The sequence below is a fragment of the Schistocerca cancellata genome, chromosome 4 (genome assembly GCF_023864275.1).
Source record: "Schistocerca cancellata isolate TAMUIC-IGC-003103 chromosome 4, iqSchCanc2.1, whole genome shotgun sequence".
Lineage (NCBI taxonomy): Eukaryota > Metazoa > Arthropoda > Insecta > Orthoptera > Acrididae > Schistocerca > Schistocerca cancellata.
In genome coordinates, this window is record NC_064629.1 from 533,328,165 (window position 1) to 533,347,268 (window position 19,104).

Genomic DNA, 19,104 nt, shown 5'->3' on the forward strand with positions numbered 1-19,104 from the left:
CGGTTGAAGCCATATACGACACTCATCGGTAAAGAGAACGCGATGGCAATCCTGAGCGGTCCATTCCGCATGTTGTTGTGCCCATCTGTACCGCACTGCATGGTGTCGTGATTACAAAGATGGAGCTCGCCATGGACGTCGGGAGTGATGTTACGCATCATGCAGCCTATTGCGCATAGTTTGAGTCGTAACACGACGTTCTGTGGCTGTACGAAAAGCATTATTCAACATGGTGGCCTTGCTGTCAGGGTTCCTCCGAGCCATAATCCGTAGGTAGCTGTCATCCAATGCAGTAGTAGCCCTTGGGTGGCTTGAGCGAGACATGTCATCGACAGTTCCTGTCTGTCTGTATCTCATCCATGTCCGAACAACATTGATTTGGTTCACTCCGAGACACCTGGACACTTCCCTTGATGAAAGCCCTTCGTGGCACAAAGTAACAATGCGGCCGCGATCGAACCGCCGTATTGACCGTCTAGGCATGGTTGAACTACAGACAATAGGAGCTGTATACCTCCTTCCTGGTGGAATGACTGGAACTGATCGGCTGTCGGACCACCTCCGTCTAATAGGCGCTGTTCATGCATGGTTGTTTACATCTTTGGGCGGGTTTAGTGACATCTCTGAACAGTCAAAGGGACTTTGTCTGTGATACAATATCCACAGTCAACGTCTATCTTCAGGACTTCTTGGAACTGGGGTGATGAAAAACTTTTTTTATGTGTGTAAATGCAAATCGCAATGCATCGGCGGTTCCGTAAAAAATGAGGCACATCCAGTGACACAACAATAATATCAATATCTTTAAAACAACAAAAGCTAATATTCTAGGGTGAATAAACATTTTCACAATGAATCTTGGAATTAATAACTTTTAATCAATTCATATGATTTCAACAAACATTATATCCAATGATAGCATTGCACGACAGCTATCATCTCTGAAAGCTACGTCTCTGTATCTATTTTATTTCTTGATTTACGACACCTTTTACGTCTTTTTCATGATGCTAATGTGTAAGAACATCATATTCACTACATTTACGCAGCAAATGACACAACATATGTATCTCATATTTTGTCATAGTTGTGTTTTTAAGTAATGAACATTTTACTATTTTGCCAGTAACTTTATTTTAATATTAATTGCAAGTGCTATTAAAAGCTGTGCTAATTTAACAGTGGTCAACCGTATGTGATAGCGGACACCGCAATTGAAAAGAGATCCAAAAGACCCTCTGCCAAGAAAGCATAAATAACTGTTTAAACAACATAGAAGGACAATCTACAGTCATTTAACGCGCATGCACTTGTGCAAGAATACTGCCTTATTTATTTATGAACCTACTATGACTTATGTTTAATGTAAATTGTCTGAATGTAACCGAATGTTTATAACTTTTCTTTATTTTATATTGTTGTAATATATTAGTTTAGTCTGGGAAGTGGTCATTTTGAGTCAAATCATGTCTGTAGAGCTTAAGGAAGATGTCTTTTTGGGGGAGATGCCCTTCAGCCAATGGGAAAGCAAATAGTAGCGGAACATTATGGGCGTCAAGTGGAGACTGGGACTTCTCGAGAGAAGAGCTCAAGAGAGCGATTCTGAACACTTTATGTCGAGTGCTGGGAGGAGACAAACCTGCCTGTCGTAACGAGTGGTACCCGATCGTGGAGATGTTTGATTTTGGATGGTGAAGAACCGCTACTATATTTTAACTTTTGAAGGGACTTTATATTTCGAGACATCTGAATGTGCTCGATAATACGACTCTTAACTTCTTCCGTTTGATCTGCAGAACTTAGAGTAGACGGAGTATGCATTACTATTCTTTGCACTGCGTGTGCTAATCTGTGAATCATCATGTTGAACTCTGAACTGTTTTGAGCTGATGAATATTTCGTGTATTATGGTCACAAAATGGACTTGGCTTTCGTGTATTTTTGACGACAGTTTAGCTTGGGGATTTTGCTAGAATTCTCGTAACGCTCTCATCGTAACTTTCTGTATTTGTTAAGGGTGTATATGTCTGTATTTTAACTGAATATCGTAGAACCACTTCCCGTTTATTGGAGATGTCCTTTCTTAATAAACATTATTCTGTGGACTAAATCAATTACAGACGTTAGAAAAGAACCCTTGTTATTAAATTATTCATTTAACTTTTATTTTGTGTTTCTGTATATCTTATTAACTCGCAAATTCTAACTAATGCATAGATTGTTTAACTGCAGGTTATTATTTGGAGCGAATTAGCTGCGGGGCATGAAAGCAGACTTGCGCGGGTGGATCCTATGGATAGATCGAACTATTCTTTTCAACCGGGACCGTGCATAGCCCAAGTATGTAAATTAGGAGTAATGACAAGTCAAGACGCAACTGGACTGCTCATAAGGGATGCTGTTAGGAAGAGCAACTACTCAGCAGTAACCGATAGGTACCGTCACAACACAAATCGAATACTCAATCGTTTCAGTTCAAAGCGCTCGACAGTGAGTTCACAACGTGGTACACTGCAGATTACGTAATCTAATTGGACGAAGCGTCTCGGCTGATCTTAGTTTGCATTGAATGAAGTCTGTTTCGCAAAGAAGAGTGTACAGACGAAGGGACGTCTCAGTCAGAGATAATTAAAGTGTCGTTGGAAGGGGATGTACACCGTTCACTGTGTAGGTGTAAGGTTGAACGGATGTATGGTATAGGTGGAGCAGAGAAGTGGGATTAAATATTAAGGATGACAATATAGGGTAGTTGGTGTCATGTTTTCAGGGAAGCGTATAATATCTATAGGTGGTCAATATGGGAGCAGAGAGAGGAGAATTTTAAAGGTTCGTTGACCATTTATTTCCGGAAGGGTAAGCGGATTTGGAAAGCAAGGCGAAGAATATTTCGTTCAAGGATTTATGAGCAGTGATGGAGCTTCGTGGTAGGCGAAATTTGAAGAGGAGACGATGAGTTGTATCAAGGCTTCGTATGTGCAGAGGATGGTGGAGTGATGACATCCAGAAGTTTTAGTCTATTGTGAGATTTTTGTCGGATTGTTAGTGGTTGGAAATTTCACGCTAGTTTACAGCAGAAAGATATTTCAAGATATCCTAATGTGTTAGACCATCGGATAGGATGGGGATAAATGGTTTGGTAAAAGTAATGATAGCAGAAACTACGAAGGTTTAACATATAGTTATTATGATTTGATTCATAACTCTTATTTTCTCAGTACCTGTAGTAAATATTTCAGAATTAAATTTAGTAATCAGCTGCACAGTTATTTTTTTATTTGGCTTTAGCGGTTTCGACAGATTAATCTGTCATCCTCAGAAACCTACAAAATATGGGATTATATGCATCACAAGAACTTGGCCGTACATTGTTGTAAAGTATAAAAAGTGTATTACAAAACTGTGCAGCTGATGTCTGAATTTTATTCTGAAGTATAATTATTATGGGGGTTAGTTGAAAAATGTGTTCTAGGAGATGACTGGCTATACAACGAAGTCTACATCTACATCTGCATTTACATGGATATGCTGCAGATCGCACGTAAGTGCCTGGCAGAGAGTTCATCGAACCACTTACACAATAATTCTCTGTTCTTCCACTTTTCAACAGCACGCGGAAAAAAAACGAGCACTTACATCTTTTCGTGCAAGCTCTGATTTCCCTTATTTTATTATGATGATCTCTTCTTTCAATGTAGATCAGCGCCAACAAAATATAATCGCAATCGAAGGAGAAAGCTAGTGATTGAAATTTAGTGAGTAGATTCCGCCGAAACGAGAAACGTCCACGCCAAGTCCTGCATCATGTCCGTGACACTCTCTCCCCTATTTATTGATAATACAAAGCGTGCTGCCCTCCTTTGAACTTTCTGCACTCGGTTAACTCCATCTGGTAAGGATCCCACACCGCGCAGCAATACTCCATAAGAGGATGGACAAGCGTAGCGTAGGCAGCCTCTTTAGTACATCTGTTGCATTTTCTGTTCTGCCAGTAAAACGTAGTCTTTGGTTCGCCTTCCCTACAATATTTTCTATATGTTGTTTCAATTTAAGTTGTTCGTAATTGTAAATCCCAGGTATTTAGTTGAATAGTAGACTGATTTTTCGTGTAACCGAAGTTTATCTCATATGGATGGCCTCACACTTTTCATTATTTAGGGTCAATTGCCAATTTTACCACCATACAGATATCTTTTCTAAATCGTATAGCAATTTGTTTTAATCTTCTGATGACTTTACTAGGCGGTAAACGACAGTGTTATCTGCAAACAACCTAAGACTGCTGCTCACATTGTCTCTAAATCGTTTATGTAGATAAGGAACAGCAGAGGGCCTATAACACTACCTTGGGGAACGCCAGAAATCGCTTCTGTTTCCGTCAATCACTAGGAACTGTGACCTCTGTAACAGGGCATCATGAATCCAGTAGTATAACTGAAACGACATTCCATAAGCACGTAATTTGATTACAAGCGGCTTGTGAGGTACGGTGTCGAAAGCCTTCTGGAAATCTAGAAATATGGAATCAATTTGAAATCCCTTGTCGATAGGATTCTGCACTTCGCTTGAGTAAATAGCTAATTGTGTTTCACTAGAACTATGTTTTCTAAATCCGTGCTGACTGTGTGTCAGTAGACCGTTCTCTTCGAGATAATTCATAATGTTCGAAGACAATATATGCTACCAAATCCTGTTGCATATCGAAATCAATGACTGACTGAAACAACCTGGAGGGAACGTTGAGGGGTTTGTGAAGGACGAGGTAGATAGGGCTTGATAGCCGGTGTCGTCGGCGCAGTGGAGGAGATCGGTTAAGTATTTCAGACATTTCGATATTCAGGGAGGAATGAGCCATATGGAACGCCTGCAGTGGGGAAGATGACACGGGGACTAAAGGTTTTATGCGTAGACAGACCAAACGATTCGATAAAAACGACAGAAAGGATGTGATAAGGCGAGCGTAGTTAATTGGAAGTTTAAAGATCTGGAGTTAGGAAATCATATCAGATTGCCATATACGGTCGTAGGCTTTAAATGCGTTTAGGGCCACAGAGATGTGATAGGGAAATGTGTAACGTGAACAGTTGTCCGAAGAGAAGCTTGGATGGAAAACACTCGGGTTAACGTCGATGTGTAGATGCTGGCTTTTGGCACAGTCCAATACAGTAATATCCGGAGCATCATATTGCAGCGTGTGACAAGGATTACGAGAAAATAATGAGGGCATCAGACCTCTGTAGGTATTGCAGTTATGACTGGGAGGGGGTTACGTTTTTTGTTAGGTGAACAAAATTTTGAAATTCTTGTGTTTGAAAGTAAGTTATCAAGCAGACGTTTTGCTTTTCATTTCAGTTCAAAAACCAACAATTGGGATTCCTAAACATCGAGTCACTTCAGAGAGCAACCTTATGCCTCATGTTACTCAACATTCAGTATCAAGTTATTGTGTGTTTTTCGTCAAATAAATTTCCGTTTGTAGCTCATCTTGTTTTCATCTGCAAGAACCATGACTTTGTCGCTTATAACGATTTGTTACCATATTTTATTGCAACATTAGAGACCTATTACGGAGGGCGTGCTCCAGAACAACCTAAAATTGAGGCTGATGCTTTTCGATAGCACAGCACAGAACTTTAGCCGGAGGAACAAATGTTTGTATAAAACGGTATGACTGTGTCCTAAGTAGATGGGACTTACTCTGGACAGAGTACTGAAGTACAAAAAAATGCATAGGCGTTTCGAAGAAACTTAGCTATAGAATCAGTCTTAACCATAACGTGGAAGGGATATGCAGGGCGACGAAACGAAGAAAAAGTGCTCCCCTCCATTTGTTCTAGTACTCGCCACTGCTGGGTATTGTACTTCTGTCTCTCGAAGCAAAGCTCATATAATGAAGATCAATACTCAGTGAAAGGAGCTGCCGTCAGCTACCACAGCCGTGACATTGTTATCACTGCCATTGTAAGACACGCAGCTGTTGGGTGGCTGTTGGTGTCATCAAGATATTTTATACCGCGTTATATAAGTAACCCAGGGGAGTTTAACTACTTAGGTAGGAATACTTGGGACCACGATAAATTATTTTGGTAAAACCAAAGGTTCTACTTTGTATTTGCGAGAAAAATTAAGGAAATTTTGGAAATTTGTGGTAAGTTCCTATGGGACCAAACTGCTGAGGTCATCGGTCCCTAGGCTTACACTCTACTTAATCTAATTTAAACTAACGCTAAGGGCAAAAAACACACACACACACACACACACACACACACACACACACACACACACACATACTCACTCATGGCCGAGGGATGAATCTAACCTCCGACGGGAGGAGTCGCGCTAACCGTGGCAAGACGCCTGAGACTACGCGGCCACCACGCGTGGCCAACATTAAGGTTTCAAGATATGAGGATGATCATTTCGGGAACTGGTGGAAACAGTAGATACAAAAAAAAATCAAGATTTATTTCCTTATTAAGCATCGAGGACATAAATCTTTTTACTGCAACATATACTAGCTGTAACTTCACAGTCAGTGTGACTGCTCATTTTCTTTTGATTAATAAGTGATATGTTAATCTCTATCAACAGCTGTGAGTTACAGTACGCAGTGTTCTCGGCATAGCGTCGCTGCTCACTGAAGTATAGGTCATGGGCTAGAGTTCCGTCTTGGCCTCAGTATGGATTTTAAATATGTAATTAGCTTGTGGCTGTCATTAGTAGTTTTCAACGATTTTTTGAGTGTTTTTCTATGAAAGAAGCCAAGTGTTGTCAGAAGTATTGTAGTGTGCCGTCCACAATGGTAAATTAAAATACTGGCTCGTCATTAAAATCTTTGATTTGATCGATTGATCATCAACTGAAATTCATCCAAAATCGAAAGTCTGCTCTTTCACTTACAGGTGAAAGATTTTCCAAAACGGCAACTAAAGAAGACAACATCGAGGAAATGCATTTTATTTTACTGGAAAACTGGCGATTAGTAGTACTAATGGTTGTGGTGTGTTTGCTACAGGAAAAGACCAGTGCTTAACTACAGTAAGCAGGTTCAAATGGATGTAGACCATAGTAGTTATGCAGAGACGAGGAGGTTTGCACAGGATAGACTAGCGTGTAGAGCTGCATCAACAGTCTTCATACTCGAGATCACAATAACAACGCCTTTTCATTTTTTCATACATTGATGTCTACAGCTTTTAGTGTTGATCAAGGAAAATTAAGAAGTGAAACAATATTTAGCTATAGCTGATCATTTATTTGAATTATCGGGAAGTCTACCATATTCATTGGTGTTAGCGAGACCAATGAGGAGCTCTTTCATCTCATTTCCACAAAAAAGTGCGGAGTAGACACATGGCATAGTCTTGTCGAACAGCATTATTAGGCCGTCGAACAAAACCTTCCTGTCCAACGGACCCATCACATTCAGCTCTCAATCACTGAGACACTGGGGAGAAGACGCGGGTAAAAAAGCTGATATGATTAAGAGCTGTGTCCGGCTACCTCTCTTCACGTGGATATCTAAATTTCGTAAATAGAAATGTCGCCGGATTCACACCAGCCATCACCGAGCACCACCGCACTTGACATTTAGCAAACTCGCCAGCAGAGGCCTGAGGCTGCATGGCAGCGAGCAACGATTTTTCAGGCGGAACGTCGAGTGCCTGCACCAACACAGAGATCTTAACCGATGGTGTACCGTCACCGCTACTTGCCGATCCACATACATGAAAAATAAACCATGTTGACAAGGAAATGAGATTGAGAGCTGCTCGTGTTTGTTTCCCTAAAACATCAAACCGAGCAAAGTAGTGCAGTGGTTGAGGCACTGGGTCAGCATTCGAGAGGAGCGGAACAGTACCCCTTTCGGCCATTCAAATTTAGGTTTTCCACTGTTTGTTTGGCTATTAACGCAAAACCTGCGATGTTTTCTTCAAAAAGAATGAGGTCAATATCCTTCGCAGCCCCTGTCCTGTCCGAGATTATGTTGTCTCTGATGACCTCGTCATCGTTTCTTTTCTAAAACCTAAATTATCTAAAAAAGATATGGCGAGGCGGCACTGATAGCATTATAGGGACTATGTTTTGGAGTTCGAGGCAAAACTCGCCGAAAAGGATCAAAGTCCGTGAGATACACCTCTGAGGTCATCCTTGTTGTGGAACTCGTAAGCATTCTGGTGACCAGAATAGGGCATTTTTATAATTTGTCTGATTTTCTGTCGGCTTTAAACTGTCGTAAATAATAATTTTCTTGAAACTACCTGGCAGACTAAAACTGTGTGCCGGACCGAGAGTCGAACTCGGGACCTTTGCCTTTCGCGGGCATGTGCTCTAGAACTGAGCTACCCAAGCACGACTCACGCACCGTCCTCACAGCTTTACTTCTGCCAGTACCTCGTCTTCTACCTTCCAAACTTTACAGAAGCTCTCCTGCGAACCTTACAGAACTAACACTCCTGAAAGAGAGGATATTGCGGAGACATGGCTTAGCCACAGCCTGGCAAATGTTTCTAGAATGAAACTCTCACTCTACAGCGGAGTGTGCGCTGATATCAAACATCCTGGAAGATTAAAACTGTGTGCCGGACCGAGACTCGTACTCAGCACCTTTGCCTTTCGCGGGCAAGTGCTCGTGAGTCGTGCTTGGGTAGCTCAGTTGGTAGAGCACTTGCCCGCGAAAGGCAAAGGTCCCGAGTTCGAGTCTCGGTCAGGCACACAGTTTTAATCTGCCAGGTAGTTTCATATCAGCGCACACTCCGCTGTCGAGTGAAGATTTAATTCTAGGAATATTTTTCTTCACTACGGATTTTTCATGATCGCAATATAAAGAGCGGTTCTGTATCTTGTTTCAGATCTACGAGCCGGCCGGTGTGGCCGACCGGTTCTAGGCGCTTCGGTCCGGAACCGCACTAGTGCTACGATCGCAGGTTCGAATCCTGCCTCGGGCATGGATGTGTGTTATGTCCTTAGGTTAGTTAGGCTTAAGTAGTTCTAAGTCTAGGGCACTAATGACCTCAGATGTTAAGTCCCATAGTGCTTAGAGCCATTTGAACCATTTTTCAGATCTATGAAAAGTAAAGACAAACAGTTATCAGTAAGAAAAATCGCATTGGTGAAAGCGCAAGGTATAATAGTTTTTTTAAACATTTAAAAATTGATACGCATTACGTATCATAGCTTATAATGCAACTGCTATCATAAAACATTGGCAACGGCCTTGCTGCAGTGGATACACCGGTTCCCGTATGATCACCGAAGTTAAGCGCTGTCGGGCGTGGTCGGCACTTGGATGGGTGACCATCCAGGCCGCCATGCGCTGTTGCCATTTTTCGGGGTACACTCAGCCTCGTGATGCCAATTGAAGAGCTACTCGACCGCATAGTAGCGGCTTCGGTCAAGAATACCATCCTAACGACCGGGAGAGCGGTGTGCTGACCCCATGCCCCTCCTATCCGCATCCTACTCGGAGGATGACACGGCGGTCGGATGGTCCCGATGGGCCACTTGTGGCCTGTAGACGGAGTGGTTATCATAAAACATTATAATGAATACTCGGTATTTCCGGTAGCGAATGCGTAAGGACAATGTTTGATGTTACAGTGAAGAATAGCGCTGTTTAGTATACGCCTTAATCAATGGCTCCTTGAATATAGGATTCCACAGAATGTTTTTCTGTCACTGACAGTAACTACTGTTGCCTTGAATATCTTGAAAGACAAAATTTAAGTCGCAATCTCGACATCATTAATAAAATTACTCTCTAAGGAACACATTTTCGTAATGAGAATCGTAACGACGTTTCTTGCTAACTCTGGGCGTTCCATGAAACATGTCGCAGATTTTGGTTGAAAATTGAAAATATATTCAACAAGGCACAGAAAAAGCATTTGACGAGTCTCACGGAGAATATTTAAGCTTCATTCTGGTGCACGTGACTTACAGTGGTGTGAAGCACATATCTTTCAGTAGTACAGAGCGCTTGGAAGTGCTTTTAAATACAGGGTGTTCCATTTCTCTTGACCACCCCATAGGCCTACAGCTTTTTGTCCAAAAAATATAGTTTAGCTACCATGGGGCATTAACCAGTATTATTGCCTTTCTCTTAATTTTGTTCGTTAACAAGATATAACGGCAGTATGTCTTTTTAAATAGCACCCTATATTATTTATTCGGCGAACCAGTTCCTCTCCTGAAGGCCAGTTTGAAAGCGTATCTTAGTGTGCTGTTTACCTCAACACAACGTTATTTAAAAGGTGACACAAAACTGAATTTGACTCTTCTGTGGTAGCCGGAGTAACGTACGGTGGTTGGACAAAAATATGTAAACACCGCGAGAAATGCATGCTTGAACATAAATGCAGATACTGTAATAGCCGGCCGGCCGAAGTGGCCGAGCGGTTCTAGGCGCTACAGTCTGGAACCGCGCGCTACAGTATGGAACCGCCTCTTGAAACACCAAACACTTCGGCTACCTTGGTTACGGAAGCGCCCACCATACGTCCACGTTCGAATTCACTTAGCTCCTACATAATACATTCATTACTACGCAGCCGGCCGTGGTGGCCAAGCGGTTAAAGGCGCTACAGTCTGGAACCGCGCGGCCGCTACGGTCGCAGGTTCGAATCCTGCCTCGGGCATGGATGTGTGTGATGTCCTTAGGTTAGTTGGGTTTAAGTAGTTCTAAGTTCTAGGGGGCTGATGACCACAGATGCTGAGTCCCATAGTGCTCAGAGCCATTGAAACCTTTTTTTTTTGTAATAGCCATGCCTGCGAGTTGTGCTGTTGTATTTCATCACAATCGGCACGTGTGCTATATCCTCTATACGTTGCAAGTGCCAGTCGTGGTCAGACCAGTGCCCTGCGTAGTAGTGGTTGGTTGGTTTGGGGAAGGAGACCAGACAGCGTGGTCATCGGTCTCATCGGATTAGGGAAGGATTGGGAAGGAAGTCGGCCGTGCCCTTTCAGAGGAACCATCCCGGCATTTGCCTGGAGTGATTTAGGGAAATCACGGAAAACCTAAATCAGGATGGCCGGACGCGGGATTGAACCGTCGTCCTTCCGAATGCGAGTCCAGTGTCTAACCACTGCGCCACCCCGCTCGGTGCGTAGTAGTGGTTCAAATGGCTCTGAGCACTATGGGACTTAACTTCTAAGGTCATCAGTCCCCTAGAATTTAGAACTACTTAAACCTAACTAATCTAAGGACATCACACACATCCATGCCCGAGGCAGGATTCGAACCTGCGACCGTAGCGGCCGCGCGGTTCCAGAATGTAGCGCCTTTAACCGCTTGGCCACCACGGCCGGCTGCGTAGTAATGAGTGTATTATGTAGGAGCTAAGTGAATTCGAACGTGGACGTATGGTGGGCGCTTCCGTAACCAAGGTAGCCGAAGTGTTTGGTGTTTCAAGAGGCACCGTATGTAAAATTTATACCCCCTACAGGGAAATCAGAGAAACATCATCTCCTAAGTGACAACGCTGACGAAGGTGTGTATTGGGTGAGTGTGACAGGCGGTCATTGAAGAGGAGTGTGACGACAAATAAGAGGATTACGGCTACTCGCGAGCCCTGTCGGAACCAAAACCACACGAAGCGAACTCCATGACCTGAGAGTTTCAAGAGGAGCGGCAATTCCAACGACTAATCAGTGATGAAACTGCCCATAACTGGTCAGATGAGTCTCCTTGCACACTGTTTCTAACTTCTGACTGAGCTTATAGCCTGAGAGTGAAACAAGGCAGTGGTTGGGTGATGATCTGGGTAGCCATATCGTGGTATTACGCGGGTTATATGGTTACTCAGCTGGTACAGTGTTTGCTCCCCAATGATGATACCATGTTCCAAGATGACAGGGCCCCTATTCTCACAGCTCTGATCGTCCAGGACTGGATTTGTGAGCCGAGGCTGAATTGTAGTATCTTCCGTGGACACCACAGTCGCCAGATCTCAATAATATTGATCCTTTGTGGCCTACTTTAGAGAGAATGGTGCGCGGTCGCTATCCACGTCCCTCATCGTTATTGATGCTGCCATTGTTTGCCAGGAAGAATGGTAAAATATTCTGTCGAAAACTATACACGACCTGTATTTATCCACTGCGTGACTACTGAAAGCTGTTTAGAATGCCAACGGTTTTCCTAACCGTACTGGGCATTTCAGTGGGTTGTTTGTGATTTTTCCATACCTTTGTCTCCCCTGAGTTGACAGTAAACAAATGGAAACACAAGGAAAATACACAACGGTCATTCAGTCGTCCATGTTTAATGGAAGGTCAGGTTGTCACCAGAACCTTCAAGACAGAAAGTAGTAAAAACATTATTTGATATACACCGAAATAAATATCTCCGTGTTCTGTTGTATCACCAGAAACACACCTGCTTGGCTTCATTTATCTTGCCATGTCGGATTACACGTTTGGGAATCTAAAATGCCGTTTTGGTGGTTTTCCCATTCAAACGTGCAGACTACGAAAATATGCTGTTCAGCTGTGGCATCGCATTATATATTTCTCAAATACTCGTCGATTTTGGCTCGATTTGTTGTTAGAAGTGTAATGAAATATAAAGTTACCGTAACAACTTCCATAATACAAGAAAAATAAAATAACTGGGAAACTAATAATACGTAGTTTTCTGAATGTGAACTCAGGATCAAAACCGATAATGGCGTATACAGCTGACGATTTTGTGGTTTCGATCAGTCTTTATACTAAAAATAATACTGGGTGACAAATAAAATCCTTTGACGACTGGTAGAAGACAGAAAAATTACAAGAAAATAACCCTTTAGGCAAATAGTTTCACAATTTAACAGTGCTTTATTAATCGACATGCCTGCCTTATTCGAGAGAGAAATTCTACGTTCTAGAAGGTCAATGATGGAGTTCTTCTCTGTCTCCTGACTGCGATTCATCACGAATTCCTCAACTGCGTAATTATCTTCATCACATTGTGGCACTTGCATCCAATGCCCTCAATTATCTGTTGGATGTAATCCAATCTCTGTCGTATCCTATGTTTTTTTTCCCATATGTTCCTCTCCTCATCGATTCTGCGAAGGATCTCATCACTTATTATCTTAGTCCATTTAATTTTCAACATCGTTCTATAACATCACATCTCAAATGCTGTAATTCTCTTCTTTTCTGATATTCCCACAGTCCGATTCAGTTCCATGCAATGCGGTGCCCCAAACGTCGCAAACGCACATTCCCTGTGCTCTGCGTTTAACAGTGGACTTCCTCGTGTGTCCTTTATGTTGACGCCTTTGCTTTTAACTTCACTCAACTACCATTTCTTTTTCGATTTCTTCGCAGAATGAAATTTTCGGTCTGCAGCGGACTGTGCGCTGATATGAAACTTCCTGGCGGATTAAAACTGTGTGCCAGACCGAGACTCGAACTCGGGACCTTTGCCTTTTCCGTGCAAGCAGTCATTTTGGAAACATCCCCCAGGCTGTGGCTAAGCCATGTCTCTGCAATATTCTTTCTTCCAGGAGTGCTAATTCTGCAACGTCTGCAGGAGAGCTTCTGTGAAGTTTGGAAGGTAGGAAACGAGGTACTGGCGGAATTAAAGCTTTGAGGACGGGCCGTGAGTCGTGCTTGGGTAACTCAGATGGTAGAGCACTTGCTCACGAAAGGCAAAGCTCTTGAGTTCGAGTCCCGGTCCGGCAGTTTTAATCTGCCAGGAAGTTTCATATCAGCGCACACTCCGCTGCGGACTGGAAATTTCATTCTGCAAACTAGACCTCTAAATATGTAAATGCCTGTATGTATGAATTACGTTATTTTTGTTGTTCTTAAATTTTAATAACACGCTGTATCCAAAAAACTACTACTTCTACTACTACTATTGCTGTATTACTGTGTTTTCCTGATCATTTTTCTACTGATTCCGTCGATGATTTAATGTATTTCTTCTGTTACCCAAGGTTACTTTCCAGTTACCTATTTTGTATGTATATTCTTCTGTCCAACATCTGCAATTGCTCTTTACAGAAATACTCATTCCTCTTCAACTGAACTGCTGATTGTGGTATTCATTATCGCAGTGGCTACAGCCTCAGAGAACTTCAGATGCCCCTCAGTTCTTCAATTTCTCACTTCTTTCCACGTTCTTTCTCCCGGACGATTATCTTAAACTTCAGCCTACAATCATCATTTCTGAACTGTGATTAGAGTCTATAAAACTACTGGGTGCGCCTTACAATCCAGTATCCGATTTCGAAATCTCTGGCTGCCCATGATGTAATTCGGCAGGAATCTTCCGGTTCCTCCATGCCTTATTCATCTCCTCATATACCTCCTCCATCCCTTAATTTTCAGCTTGAACCGTCGACATGTATACTGAACTGTTATTGTTGGCGTTGGTTTGCTGTAGATACTGACGAGAGTGTCCCTACCATCGAACTGTTTAAAGTAACTCGCTCTCTGTCCTACCTTCCAATTCATGACGAATCCTACTTGCTTTACACCTTATCTGCTGCTGTTGATATTACACTACATTCGTCTGACAAGAAGCTCTTATCTTCTTTCCATTTCACTTCAGTGACCCCACTATAACTAGACCGAGGTTTTGCATTTCCCTTTTTAGACTTTGCAGGTACCCTACCACATTCAGACTTCTGGTACTCCCCGTTTCGAATTGTAGAACGTTACTCTTTCGTTGGTTATTCAATATTTTTTTATCATGATAACCTTTTTCTTGGCTGTCCTCTCCCGGAGATCCGAAAGTGGGACTAACCCGGAATCTTTTGCAAATGGAAAGATCATCATGACACTTTTTCTGTTACTAGTCACATGTACTATGGATAGACATTGTGTCTCTAATGCAATGGTTTCCATTATTTTCTTCATCTGCATTTTAGGGGCTGTTTCCCACCCCAAGAGCAAGAGGGTGCTCCAAACCTCTGTCCGCTCCTCTGCCCTCTTTGACAAGCCCATTGGCAGAACGAGGGAGACTCCTTGTATCGGAATTCTTTGTGCGCCATTGTTCACAATTTGTATTCAGAACTAAGCACTGGCCCAGAACGTTTTAATTACAAGGCACAGTGGAATTAAAAGGCCCTTTGTATCGTGCCAACTGTCGTTATAGGAACGCAAACATATCTGTCACATAAACTTCTGTGCCATGTAATTCGTAAATCCCGTCTTGCCATGAAAGAATTCCACGTATATGTTTCATCTAAAATCTGAAAATTTTGCATGGATGTCACACTTACAGTTTACATGAAAATTTGACATCGCTAGTGACAGTGGAGGACAAATGCAGCAATTGTACGACCAAAAAAATTTCAAGCATAGTGTCATAACAACGATTCTACCTTATTCAGTAAGATATTCCGCAGCTAACATGTGCTGAAAATTAGTTCTTACGTATTCAGGATTTCTGTTTTCTGAAAGCTGCACGGAGTGTGCACTTATTCACAGATGATGAATCTGAGATAGCGCAGCGTAGAGAATTTCTACTGCGAACTGGCAAATTCACCTCTCCTATAGTCAGTTTCAAAAATTTCATGATTGGTTCCTATACTTAGGTACGAAACTTCAGCCCGAAACTCAGTATGTATGCGGTGATTAGTTATAAGAGGTTTTGAACTTTTGTCTCAAGCAAGACTTCGTCGAGATTCAAGTTCTGCTACTTGATATTTTGGAAACAATATATAACAAATTACCCTTAGTGAATAACCATTGAAAATACTTTCCTCCCTTAGGTACGTTATGATACAGGGGCTCGACAAAAATACGGAAACACTACAAGAATTGCATGCTTGAACATAAATGCAGATGCTAGCCAAACCTGCAGGATGCGCTGTTGTATCTCATCACGAACGGCACCTGTGCAACACGTTGCAAGAGTCAGTCGTGTCACAGGAGTGTTCTGTGTAATTGTGAGTGAATTATGAATTCCAACATGGGCTGATTATTGGTGCTCGTACGATGGGTGCTTCCGTAACCAATGGAGTCGAAGTGTTTGGTGTTTCAAAAGGCAGCGTATCTAAGATTTATATTGCATACAGGGAAAGCGGAAAAACAACACCCGCTGAGTCACAACGTGGACGGAAGTGTGTGTTGAGTGATCGTGACATACTGTCATTGAAGAGGATTGTGACAAGAAATGAGCACGACAGCTACAAAAGTCACTGCAGAACTGAATGTCGCACTCGTGAGCCCTGTCAGGACCAAAACAACATAAAGGACACTCCATACTCATGGAATTGCATGGAGAGCTGGAATTCTAAAACCACCCACCGGTGATGCAAATGCCCATAACAAAAAAACGTTGTGCAGAAGCCATAAAATCTGGCATGTGGAGCAAAGGAAGAATGTTGTTTGGTCACATGAGTCTGTTTCCAAATTCTACGAGAGTTTATGGTCCGAAAGTGAAACATGGAGCGGGTTCGGTGATGATTTGGGTTGCCATATCGTGGTAAACTACTGGCCATTAAAATTGCTACACCACAAAGATGACGTGCTACAGACGCGAAATTTAACCGACAGGAAGAAGACGCTGTGATATGCAAATGATTAGCTTTTCAGAGCATTCACACAAGGTTGGCGCCGGTGGCGACACCTACAGCGTGCTGACATGAGCAAAGTTTCCAACCGATTTCTCATACACAAACAGCAGTTGACCGGCGTTGCCTGGTGAAACGTTGTTGTGATGCCTCGTGTAAGGAGGAGAAATGCGTACCATCACGTTTCCGACTTTGATAAAGGTCGGATTGTAGCCTATCGCGATTGCGGTTTATCGTATCGCGACATTGCTGCTCGCGTTGGTCGAGATCCAATAACTGTTGGCAGAATATGGAATCGGTGGGTTCCGGAGGGTAATACGGAACGCCGTACTGGATCCCAACGGCCTCGTATCACTGGCAGTCGAGATGACAGGCATCTTATCCGCATGGCTGTAACGGATCGTGCAACAACGTCTCGATCCCTGAGTCACCAGATGTGGACGTTTGCAAGACAACAACCATCTGCACGAACAGTTCGACGTCGTTTGCAGCAGGATGGACTATCAGCTCGGAGACCATGACTGCGGTTACCCTTGACGCTGCATCACAGACAGAAGCGCCTGCGATGGTGTCCTCAACGACGAACCTGGGTGCACGAACCGTAAAACGTCATTTTTTCGGATGAATCCAGGTTCTGTTTACAGAATCATGATGGTCGCATCCGTGTTTGGCGTCATCGCGGTGAACGCACATTGGAACCGTGTATTCTCATCGCCATACTGGCGTATCACCCGGCGTGATGGTATGGGGTGCCATTGGTTACACGTCTCGGTCACCTCTTGTTCGCACTGACGGCACTTTGAACATTGGACGTTACATTTAAGATGTCTTACAACCCGTGGCTCTACCCTTCATTCGATCCCTGGTAAACCCTACATTCCAGCAGGATAATGCACGACCGCATGTTGCAGGTCCTGTACGGGCCTTTCTGGATACAGAAAATGTTCGACTGCTGTCCTGGCCAGCACATTCTCCAGATCTCTCTCCAATTGAAAACGTCTGGTCAATGCTGGCCGAGCAACTGGCTCGTCACAATACGCCAGTCACTACTGTTGATGATCTGTGGTATCGTGTTGAAGCTGCATGGGCAGCTGAACCTGTACACGCCATCCAAGCTCTGTTTGACTCAATGCCCAGGCGTATCAAGGCGGTTATTACGGTCAGAGGTGGTTGGTTCAAATGGTTCAAATGGCTCTGAACACTATGGGACTTAACATCTATGGTCATCAGTCCCCTATAACTTAGAACAACTTAAACCTAACTAATCGAAGGACAGCACACAACACCCAGTCATCACGAGGCAGAGAAAAATCCGACCCCGAGGTGGTTGTTCTGGGTACTGATTTCTCAGGATCTATGCGCCCAAATTACGTGAAAATGTAATCACATGTCTGTTCAAGTATAATATATTTGTCCAATGCATACGCGTTTATCATCTGCATTTCTTCTTGGTGTAGCAATTTTAATGGCCAGTAGTGTATTCCATGCGCCCCAGCCGCGCGGTCACAGGCGTCTTGCCACGGTCCGGGCGGCTGCCCCCGTCGGAGGTTCGAGTCCTCCCTCGGGCATGGGTGTGTGTGTTGTCCTTAGCGTAAGTTAGTTTAAGTTAGGGTAAGTAGTGTGTAGGCTTATAGACCGATGACCTCAGCAGTTTGGTCCCTTAAGAATTCACACACATTTGAGCATTTTTTTCATGGGCCCCATGGTTGCCCTGCAAGTGTCAAGGATTATGTGACCATTTTGGCTGATTAGGACCAGCCCATGGTACAATGTTTGTTCCCCGATGGTGATGCTGTGTTGCAATAGGACAGGGTCCCTGTTCACACAGCTCTAATCATCCAGGATTGGTTTTGTGATCTCGAGGATGAATCGTTGCATCTCCCTTGGCCACCGCAATCACCATATTGCTATGCTATTAATACTTTGTGGTCTGCTTTGGAGAGAAGGGCGCGTTATGCCTACCCATCTCCATCACCGTTATCTGAACATGTCACTATCTGGCAGGAAGAATGGTATAAGATTCCCTTGGAAACCATGCAGGACTTATATTTATCCATTGTGGGACGACTGGAAGCTGTTTTGAATGCCAGCATTTTTCCTACACCGTATTAGGCATGGCAGTGTGTTGTGTTTCTTACTTTTCCATATTTTCGTTCAGCCGCTGTGTATACAGCCATCATTACTAAATGAAGTCTGTTCTCTGTCAGCTGTGGGTCTTTACGAGTTTTGCCATCTAGAAGCCACAGATACTAATGCATAACAAAGAATGATAGTCACTTAAAATCAATAAATAACCCGAAGAAAATGTTTCACCCGTTGTTCTTTTGCCGTATAAAAGCTTTTCCACAGCGAAATGATGACGACAGCTTAACAATATCTGTATCGGGACGGGGTATGTTACCTGCCATTGATGAAATGTGCAAGTTTTGGTGAATGCTGTTAATAAATTTTGAAATGTGTAAATGCATAATATTCATGAAGTTGAGAATGGGGAACTTGAAAAAACCGTAACTGTTCGTCGGGACACCAGCAACGGTTAAAAAGCGCGTCTCCGACCGAACCAAAGATGATACAGACGATCCATGCTGGT

At 43.1% G+C, this 19,104-nt stretch overlaps 1 protein-coding gene and 1 pseudogene across 1 annotated transcript in view; one reads left to right on the plus strand and one right to left on the minus strand.

Moving 5' to 3' along the window:
* The window catches only part of LOC126184313 (nose resistant to fluoxetine protein 6-like), a 331,804-nt gene that overhangs the window by 288,178 nt on the left and 24,522 nt on the right, over positions 1-19,104 (minus strand). The window lies entirely within an intron of this gene.
* LOC126185682 (5S ribosomal RNA) lies at positions 9,205-9,322 on the plus strand (annotated as a pseudogene).